Source organism: Siphateles boraxobius, unplaced genomic scaffold (genome assembly GCF_051911475.1).
Source record: "Siphateles boraxobius isolate OS27281-9 unplaced genomic scaffold, OSU_SipBor_1 24, whole genome shotgun sequence".
NCBI classification, from domain to species: domain Eukaryota; kingdom Metazoa; phylum Chordata; class Actinopteri; order Cypriniformes; family Leuciscidae; genus Siphateles; species Siphateles boraxobius.
Genome location: NW_027508855.1, coordinates 1,360,862 through 1,371,297, shown reverse-complemented (window position 1 = coordinate 1,371,297; position 10,436 = coordinate 1,360,862). Strand labels below are relative to the sequence as shown.

The 10,436-nt window shown below is 41.4% G+C and overlaps 3 long non-coding RNA genes across 3 annotated transcripts; all 3 read right to left on the bottom strand.

The window, feature by feature from the left end:
* Positions 1-1,371: 1,371 nt before the first annotated feature.
* Positions 1,372-2,925, bottom strand: LOC143748516 (uncharacterized). Its single transcript, XR_013206810.1, has 3 exons — positions 2,750-2,925; positions 1,808-1,863; positions 1,372-1,677 (listed from the first exon to the last, which is right to left on the bottom strand). It is a non-coding gene; the product is annotated as an uncharacterized LOC143748516 (long non-coding RNA).
* Positions 2,926-8,598: 5,673 nt separating this feature from the next.
* LOC143748514 (uncharacterized) lies at positions 8,599-9,221 on the bottom strand. Its single transcript, XR_013206809.1, has 3 exons — positions 9,136-9,221; positions 8,939-9,045; positions 8,599-8,736 (listed from the first exon to the last, which is right to left on the bottom strand). It is a non-coding gene; the product is annotated as an uncharacterized LOC143748514 (long non-coding RNA).
* Positions 9,222-9,245: 24 nt separating this feature from the next.
* Positions 9,246-9,722, bottom strand: LOC143748513 (uncharacterized). The gene is made up of 3 exons (XR_013206808.1): positions 9,630-9,722; positions 9,466-9,537; positions 9,246-9,309 (listed from the first exon to the last, which is right to left on the bottom strand). It is a non-coding gene; the product is annotated as an uncharacterized LOC143748513 (long non-coding RNA).
* Positions 9,723-10,436: the final 714 nt, after the last annotated feature.

Sequence of the window (10,436 nt, the reverse complement as noted above, 5' to 3'; positions counted from 1 at the left end):
GTCCGTTTTTACCCCCCTGCCTGGATTATACCCTCCTATTTCTTCTCTCTAAATACACAAATGGTTCCTAAAATGAGTCTGATACACCTACACCGGCAATACTGTGTGTAAAATGCTACATTTCACTAAATTAGCATAGGCAGATTTAGTTATATGGGGGGGTATTATTTGGGCAGGTCCGTTTTCACCCTCCTGACTGGATTATACACCCCTATTTCTTCTCTCTAAATACACAAATGGTTCCTAAAATGAGTCTGATACACCTACACCAGCAATACTGTGTGTAAAATGCTACATTTATATTAGCATAGGCAGATTTAGTTATTAGGGGGGGTATTATTTGGGCAGGTCCGTTTTTACCCCCCTGCCTGGATTATACCCCCCTATTTCTTCTCTCTAAATACACAAATGGTTCCTAAAATGAGTCTGATAGACCTACACCAGCAATACTGTGTGTGAAATGCTACATTTCACTCTATTAGCATAGCCAGATTTAGTTATTTGGGGGGGTATTATTTGGGCAGGTCCGTTTTTACCCCCCTGCCTGGATTATACCCCCCTATTTCTTCTCTCTAAATACACAAATGGTTCCTAAAATGAGTCTGATACACCTACACCAGCAATATTGTGTGTAAAATGCTACATTTCACTATATTAGCATAGGCAGATTTAGTTATTAGGGGGGTATTATTTGGGCAGGTCCGTTTTTACCCTCCTGACTGGATTATACCCCCCTATTTCTTCTCTCCAAATACACAAATGGTTCCTAAAATGAGTCTGATACATCTACACCAGCAATACTGTGTGTAAAATGCTACATTTCACTCTATTAGCATAGGCATATTTAGTTATTAGGGGGATATTATTTAGGCAGGTCCGTTTTTACATCCCTGCCTGGATTACATCCCCCTATTTCTTCTCTCTAAATACACAAATAGTTCCTAAAATGAGTCTGATAGACCTACACCAGCAATACTGTGTGTGAAATGCTACATTTCACTCTATTAGCATAGCCAGATTTAGTTATTTGGGGGGGTATTATTTGGGCAGGTCCGTTTTTACCCTCCTGACTGGATTATACCCCCCTATTTCTTCTCTCTAAATACACAAATGATTCCTAAAATGAGTGTGATACACCTACACCAGCAATACTGTGTGTAAAATGCTACATTTCACTCTATTAGCATAGGCAGATTTAGTTATTAGGGAGGGGGGTATTATTTGGGCAGGTCCGTTTTTACCCTCCTGACTGGATTATACCCCCCTATTTCTTCTCTCTAAATACACAAATGGTTCCTAAAATGAGTCTGATACACCTACACCAGCAATACTGTTCAATGCAACATTTTATTCTATTAAAGTTTAGTTTGATTTATACAGACAGCTCTGCTATTCAGGAGGGTAATACCTGAGTGCATGAAAATACAAACTTTTTCCATTATTCACAGAAAAGGAAAGACTTATAAATATCCACAAATACAATATTTGTTTATGTGCAGTACTATCCATTGTTTGAATAATGAAAAATAAAAATAAAAACTGAAAGAACAAGAGTATACAAATGTGTTTTTCCTTCATGTCTGTTTAACTTTTACAGGCATAACACAGAGAGTGAACTTTTGATGTCCCTCGGACACATGATTGGTGGTACCATCGACCGCAGCAGTCACACGCTATCTGAAATTTAGAAAAAACTCAATAACTTTCTGCAAGGCAGTATACAGACACAGTTACAACTGATGGAATTGTGATAAATGACAGTTAGTAATATTAAAAAAACATCAACTAGTTAACAGAAACTACTTACCCAGTCAGTATCACCACTTTCCTCCCCACAGACATGGCACAAATTGCTCAGGTCATCTAAAATAACCAATTCAAGTAAGATGTAGTGAGAAGACTTATTATTGTAGAAGTACATTAAGTCAATCATTGTACACTATGAATTGCAAAATGTATCATATTTAAATCCAATTAGCAGGAGAAGTTCTGCTAAACTAATCTAAGCAGACTGTAAAGATAACAATAATTTAACTAATTCATTTTAAAGCTTCTATAAAATACTTTGCAAATAGTTAGTAAAAAACTACTATTTTAAATGTTTTTGAAAAAAGTCTCATATTAAGTCTCATATTAATTCATATTAACTTGTACAAAAATGGCATTATATGACCCCTTTAACAGCTGATGACTGCAACATTCTTCATAAACAAAACAACAACCATTAGTGGCCAATTCTCCTCACAACAAACTGACAAACACATCATAACCAATATACACTCTCTCTCTTGCCTTTCTCCATAGCCTGACTTCGTCATACTCAGATTCTAGTCAGAATGTGAGTCTGATACTGCTCCATTGGGCTGTGATTATGGGGCGTGTTTCAACCGAACCAGGAAAGAAAATGCCTCTGAATTCAGTAACTTGTTATTTTTTTTAAAAAGTAATCCGTTATTTTAAGGAAAGGAAAATCCCGACTGCAGCCTGTTTTTTTGTCCGACAGTGGTATGCCTAGGTCTACTGTGCCACCTGTTCTCTTAGCAGGCCTTCTGACATGTTCTATCAAGCCTTTGCAACTGATCCAGAATAAAACAATGCACAATGATTAAATATAAATGTAAATTAATATTTTCTCTGTATATTTGATCCAATAAATGCTGGCTTGGTTAGCATAGGAGACTTCTTAAAAAAAAACATTTAAACCAGTAATGTCTCCAAATCTTTGACCAGTACTGTACATTACATGTACCACTGTTTTGGAGAAGAGTCACAGCTATTGCTTTCCTCAATTCTTCCACTCCTTCTGGTGTGTTAAGGAAAACAATTGGCTCCTCGCTAAGTACAAATTCAGCAAAGTAAAAAGGAAAAATATCACCAAAAAAAAGAAATATTGTAAAGTTAAGTAAAATAAAACATGAATTTGACATTAGCAGACCACGTACACCATAATTAGCAACTTAATTGAGTTTCCCGAGATCATACTTTAGGCCATTGACAGTTTGGGACAATGCCATAAATTATCTATTAAATATTACTTACTTTCAAAGCAAAGACACCGCATGATGTGCCATCTTGTTGTTTTGGGTGAGGCAGCATATCGCAGGACCACCTTGAAAAATTGCATCCCTTTTGTCGCATAAAAGCCCTTAACAAATAAAAAAATATTGTCAATATTGTGATACTGGAACAACTAATTTTACTGTAGAAATCCTGTAGAGATGAGTTATGTACATTAGAAACAATTTTTTTTTGATTAACAACTTAAAAGACCTTGTCATATCCTGGCATCGTTTCTGTTTTGCAGAACTTTCTCCCAGAGGATCAAGGAACAAAGCCCTCCTTTGAGATGGCAGCATAACCTTTAAAGATTTTAAACAGTGTTGGCCAGACATCTCAAACAGACTCTTTCAAGAATTCCCCAAATATGTCAGTACATCCTAACTATTTAGAGTTATCAGCCATATGGCTTAGTGCAGGCGATAACGGCTCTATAATTGTATCTCGTAAATTACCTCACTATGAATGCCCAGAATGGTACCAAACCTATACAATAGTACAAATTCTGTAGGTTCTGTACTCAACAAACGAGGCATTGGAAAGTTTGTACGTACATCAGGAGTTTATTTAATGAACACTTGCCTGACGGCAAATGCTACTGCAAACATGGATGTTGACGTCACTTCTGTGAGTTGAAAAAAGCACCTAAAAGTCTTGACAGAAAGCGTTGCTTAAGTAAGTAGTGTAAAGACACTCAGTTCCAGGAATGCACTAATATTTTGTTAACAATTATGAACTACTGCACTAAGCCATACGGCTGATAACTTTAAATAAGCTCTAATTTTAATATTGTTTAATAAGGCAAGGGAAAAAAAGGCTTCTGGGGGGTGTTTGGCTCGATGTCATGGTGCAAATGACCCTAGGTTGATTTTACTCCGAACCATCCCTTTGACATTTGATATCTACAATTTAAATCATAGAACATTTAAAAAGACTTAAACATCTTACCTCACTTTCAAGCTCATTATTTGGGGCAGTTTTATTAATGTCTTTAAAAAATATTTTATACGGCCCAATTCTGGAGAGCAATACATAGACATCTTTTCCTGCCCATGCCTCTTGAACAACTGTATTGATAGATGTCATAAGAAATGTTAAGTGTGAGAAAACATGATTTTTTAACTTTCATTGGTTTATACCTTTACTTTGTTCTGATACTGACTTACTGCTGATAAGTTGGTGCTGTACTGTGTTGCTGGGGTGGTTGGTGATGATGAGACAGATATAGCGGGGGAGACAGGTGATGCTGCCACTTTGGAGATGATAGGTGAGGGTGGCACAGATCCAGATGTGGAGGCATGTGATGCAGCCACTTTGGAGATTGTAGGTGATGATGAAACCGATATAGCGGGGGAGACAGGTGATGCAGCCACTTTGGAGATGGTAGGTGAGTGTGGCACAGATCCAGATGCAAAGACATGTGATGCAGCCACTTTGGAGATGGTAGGTGAAGAAGGTACAGATCCAGATGCAAAGACAGGTGATGCAGCCACTTTGGAGATGGTAGGTGAAGACGGCACAGATCCAGATGCAAAGACAGGTGATGCAGCCACTTTGAAGATGGTAGGTGAAGACGGCACAGATCCAGATGCAAAGACAGGTGATGCAGCCCCTTTGGAGATGGTAGGTGAGTGTGGCACAGATCCAGATGCAAAGACAGGTGATGCAGCCATTTTGGAGATCGGAGGTGAGGGTGGCACAGATCCAGATGCAAAGACAGGTGATGCAGCCACTTTGGAGATGGTAGGTGAAGACGGCACAGATCCAGATGCAAAGACATGTGATGCATCCACTTTGGAGATGGTAGGTGAGTGTGGCACAGATCCAGATGCAAAGACAGGTGATGCAGCCACTTTGGAGATCGGAGGTGAGGGTGGCACAGATCCAGATGCAAAGACAGGTGATGCAGCCACTTTGGAGATGGGAGGTGAGGGTGGCACAGATCCAGATGTGGAGGCAGGTGAGGCAGCCACTTTGGAGATTGTAGGTGATGATGAAACCGATATAGCGGGGGAGACAGGTTATGCAGCCACTTTGGAGATAGTAGGTGAGGGTGGCACAGATCCAGATGTGGAGGCAGGTGATGCAGCCACTTTGGAGATGGTAGGTGAATGTGGCACAGATCCAGATGCAAAGACAGGTGATGCAGCCACTTTGGAGATGGTAGGTGAGTGTGGCACAGATCCAGATGCAAAGACAGGTGATGCAGCCACTTTGAAGATGGTAGGTGAAGACGGCACAGATCCAGATGCAAAGACAGGTGATGCAGCCACTTTGGAGATGGTAGGTGAGTGTGGCACAGATCCAGATGCAAAGACAGGTGATGCAGCCACTTTGGAGATGGGAGGTGAGGGTGGCACAGATCCAGATGTGGAGGCAGGTGAGGCAGCCACTTTGGAGATTGTAGGTGATGATGAAACCGATATAGCGGGGGAGACAGGTGATGCAGCCACTTTGGAGATAGTAGGTGAGGGTGGCACAGATCCAGATGTGGAGGCAGGTGATGCAGCCACTTTGGAGATGGTAGGTGAAGACGGCACAGATCCAGATGCAAAGACAGGTGATGCAGCCACTTTGGAGATGGTAGGGGAGTGTGGCACAGATCCAGATGCAAAGACAGGTGATGCATTCACTTTGAAGATGGTAGGTGAAGACGGCACAGATCCAGATGCAAAGACAGGTGATGCAGCCACTTTGGAGATGGTAGGTGAGTGTGGCAAAGATCCAGATGCAAAGACAGGTGATGCAGCCACTTTGGAGATGGGAGGTGAGGGTGGCACAGATCCAGATGTGGAGGCAGGTGAGGCAGCCACTTTGGAGATTGTAGGTGATGATGAAACCGATATAGGGGGGGAGACAGGTTATGCAGACACTTTGGAGATAGTAGGTGAGGGTGGCACAGATCCAGATGTGGAGGCAGGTGATGCAGCCACTTTGGAGATGGTAGGTGAAGACGGCACAGATCCAGATGCAAAGACAGGTGATGCAGCCACTTTGGAGATGGTAGGTGAGGGTGGCACAGATCCAGATGTGGAGGCATGTAATGCAGCCACTTTGGAGATTGTAGGTGATGATGAAACCGATATAGCGGGGGAGACAGGTGATGCAGCCACTTTGTTGATGGTAGGTGAGTGTGGCACATATCCAGATGCAAAGACATGTGATGCAGCCACTTTGGAGATGGTAGGTGAAGAAGGTACAGATCCAGATGCAAAGACAGGTGATGCAGCCCCTTTGGAGATGGTAGGTGAAGACGGCACAGATCCAGATGCAAAGACAGGTGATGCAGCCACTTTGAAGATGGTAGGTGAAGATGGCACAGATCCAGATGCAAAGACAGGTGATGCAGCCACTTTGAAGATGGTAGGTGAAGACGGCACAGATCCAGATGCAAAGACAGGTGATGCAGCCCCTTTGGAGATGGTAGGTGAGTGTGGCACAGATCCAGATGCAAAGACAGGTGATGCAGCCATTTTGGAGATCGGAGGTGAGGGTGGCACAGATCCAGATGCAAAGACAGGTGATGCAGCCACTTTGGAGATAGCAGGTGAGGGTGGCACAGATCCAGATGTGGAGGCAGGTGATGCAGCCACTTTGGAGATGGTAGGTGAAGACGGCACAGATCCAGATGCAAAGACATGTGATGCATCCACTTTGGAGATGGTAGGTGAGTGTGGCACAGATCCAGATGCAAAGACAGGTGATGCAGCCACTTTGGAGATCGGAGGTGAGGGTGGCACAGATCCAGATGCAAAGACAAGTGATGCAGCCACTTTGGAGATGGGAGGTGAGGGTGGCACAGATCCAGATGTGGAGGCAGGTGAGGCAGCCACTTTGGAGATTGTAGGTGATGATGAAACCGATATAGCGGGGGAGACAGGTTATGCAGCCACTTTGGAGATAGTAGGTGAGGGTGGCACAGATCCAGATGTGGAGGCAGGTGATGCAGCCACTTTGGAGATGGTAGGTGAAGGTGGCACAGATCCAGATGCAAAGACAGGTGATGCAGCCACTTTGGAGATGGTAGGTGAGTGTGTCACAGATCCAGATGCAAAGACAGGTGATGCAGCCACTTTGAAGATGGTAGGTGAAGACGGCACAGATCCAGATGCAAAGACAGGTGATGCAGCCACTTTGGAGATGGTAGGTGAGTGTGGCACAGATCCAGATGCAAAGACAGGTGATGCAGCCACTTTGGAGATGGGAGGTGAGGGTGGCACAGATCCAGATGTGGAGGCAGGTGAGGCAGCCACTTTGGAGATTGTAGGTGATGATGAAACCGATATAGCGGGGGAGACAGGTGATGCAGCCACTTTGGAGATAGTAGGTGAGGGTGGCACAGATCCAGATGTGGAGGCAGGTGATGCAGCCACTTTGGAGATGGTAGGTGAAGACGGCACAGATCCAGATGCAAAGACAGGTGATGCAGCCACTTTGGAGATGGTAGGGGAGTGTGGCACAGATCCAGATGCAAAGACAGGTGATGCAGCCACTTTGAAGATGGTAGGTGAAGACGGCACAGATCCAGATGCAAAGACAGCTGATGCGGCCGCTTTGGAGATGGGAGGTGAGGGTGGCACAGATCCAGATGTGGAGGCAGGTGAGGCAGCCACTTTGGAGATTGTAGGTGATGATGAAACCGATATAGGGGGGGAGACAGGTTATGCAGACACTTTGGAGATAGTAGGTGAGGGTGGCACAGATCCAGATGTGGAGGCAGGTGATGCAGCCACTTTGGAGATGGTAGGTGAAGACGGCACAGATCCAGATGCAAAGACAGGTGATGCAGCCACTTTGGAGATGGTAGGTGAGTGTGGCACAGATCCAGATGCAAAGACAGGTGATGCAGCCACTTTGAAGATGGTAGGTGAAGATGGCACAGATCCAGTTGCAAAGACAGGTGATGCAGCCACTTTGAAGATGGTAGGTGAAGATGGCACAGATCCAGATGCAAAGACAGGCGATGCAGCAGATGGACATTTTTTTTGTGATGCAGTTGGTGTTGATCTTTCAGACACAATCTTGTGTGGAATGCGTGGCATCTCCTCAGTGTACAATCTCAAGTGGTCAATATTAATTTTTGGCCAAATGACCCCTCTCTCATCTATCAGATCAGCATTCTTGCCTTTAATGTTTTTAATTTTGTATGGACCCAAAAAATTTGGATCCAATTTTCCGCCTTTTCTTTGTTGGCTCCGAACATTACACCTACATACCTTGTTGCCCACAGAGAATTTCACTTTCTTTGCATTCTGTTCTTTCCTTGTCATTCTTTTTTGAACCTGAGCAGTGTGGGTAAGGGCAGTTTGAAGAATTTCATCAAGTTTCAGGACATACTCAGTCATTTTTTCGATTCCTACGATAGCTTCAACAGAGCTGTCAATCTGAAAAAAAGGAACATTTGCTTCTAGTTTAAAATACCTGATCATCTCAAATTCATGTAAGTTTATACTGAATGCAATACATACACATAAAAATGAAACCAAACACAGAAGACAACAAACACCCACTTGACAATTTTCAGGGACCTCAGAGGGATACCGTGCCTCACGACCAAACATCATATGAAATGGAGCTAACTTTGTCGTCATCTGTTTTTTGGTCCTTAGTCCAAACATGACAGCATCAAGGTGTTTGTCCCACTCCTTTGGTTTTTTGGAGACCAATTTGCTGAGAGCCCTTAATTTACATTAAAATAGTTTTAGCAGAAGATACTGTCTCTATAAATATATTTGAATACCATTTTTATTTTATAACAGTTCTTGCTAATGCCATTATAGCTTTAAAATAACCAAATAACATTTTCTAATAGGCTTATTTAAGATATCCTTAAAGATAAGGATCTTTGTATAAAAATGTATGTACAGTATAAATTTAGTACCTCTGTATGGTCCCATTCATCTTTTCGACTAGACCGTTAGTCTGGGGGTGATAAGGTGAGCACAAACTCCTTTTGATGCCAAGAATTTTGGACACATTTTGGTTGATCTGATAATAATAATTTTTTTTTTTTAAATTATAATCAATTTAGGGAAATATTTTTCAAAACTACATTTGAGCAGTACAGCTTTTATTTACCTTATTAACAAACTCCCTCCCTTGGTCTGTGAGTATGCATTTTGGTGCCTCAAACTGATAAAAAAACTTAATAATACATTTTGTGATTATATTGCAAATATATTGATGGCCACTGTCTGTGAGGGTGAGTTTCCCAATCAGATCCATCCCTAAAAGTTCAAAAGGGTGTGTAACCTTGCAAGAAATGTGGTAAAGGATAATTAGATAAAAAATATTCAGTAAATTGTGTAAATATTCTAACTTGGTGCAGATGTAGGGGAAAGAAAGAAAAGAAGGTAGGAAGAATGGACAGACACAGTTGATAGATTGATAGATAGATAGATTGATTACCTGTATAGGTGTAATTTTAACCTCTTCTTTAATTGACGCTTTGGTTGCCTGACATGCAACACATTCAGCCACCTGTTTAAAAAGAAGTTATCAGTTAACATATAGAAGAAAGATTTTATTAAATTTATGGACTTTTATTAAAAATCCTTCAATGGCTTCATTACCCATTTGTCAAGATCCACGGACATCCCTGGTCAGTAAAATCTTTTGGATATGACATCTTTGGTTTTTTTCTGTCCACAATGTGCACCAATGCTAGCATGAAACTCGATAAAACATTTATTTGCATCCTCTGCACCACAGACAACCTTCAATCTCAGTTCACGGGCAGTACCTTTGTATCTTCTGTAGTACAGCTGACCATCTGAACGATTGAAAAACTATTAATTAAAGCATCAAACATGAATATGACATGACAATGTAAAGTGCAACTAGACATCTCTCCATCGGGTCCCTTGTCAAACGATGTAAAACAAACCTTGTAAATAATGAAGTTTAACATGATGTTAATTAATACAATGAAAATAACAGGCCTGGTAAAATTGTAATAACATTTGGTAACACTTTAGATTACAGCCCGGAAAGTACTGCGTAATTAAAGCGATTTTACAGCGTAACCTTCGGTAATTATAGTGTACCTATAACGTAATTACAATATAAGTATAAGGGAACAATATTTTAAGTTTGGGGAATAAAGGGGTAACAACCAGGAGAATTAAACAAATATTTATACTGTAAGTATAATAGAACTAAGGGATACTTATTCTACTATTATGATATAACAATCTTACATTAGGGAGCAATTTAGTAAGAACAGACACTGTGTACCTTTTTGAAATAATGGTGAACCAGTACATACTGTATAGCCTTTTTAAAAATTACAGGGTACATATCTATGCATTTATAAAGTAATATTTTTAACAAAAGTTCACTGAAAACGAAAACTATTGCAACTTTTGCTTAAATATTGG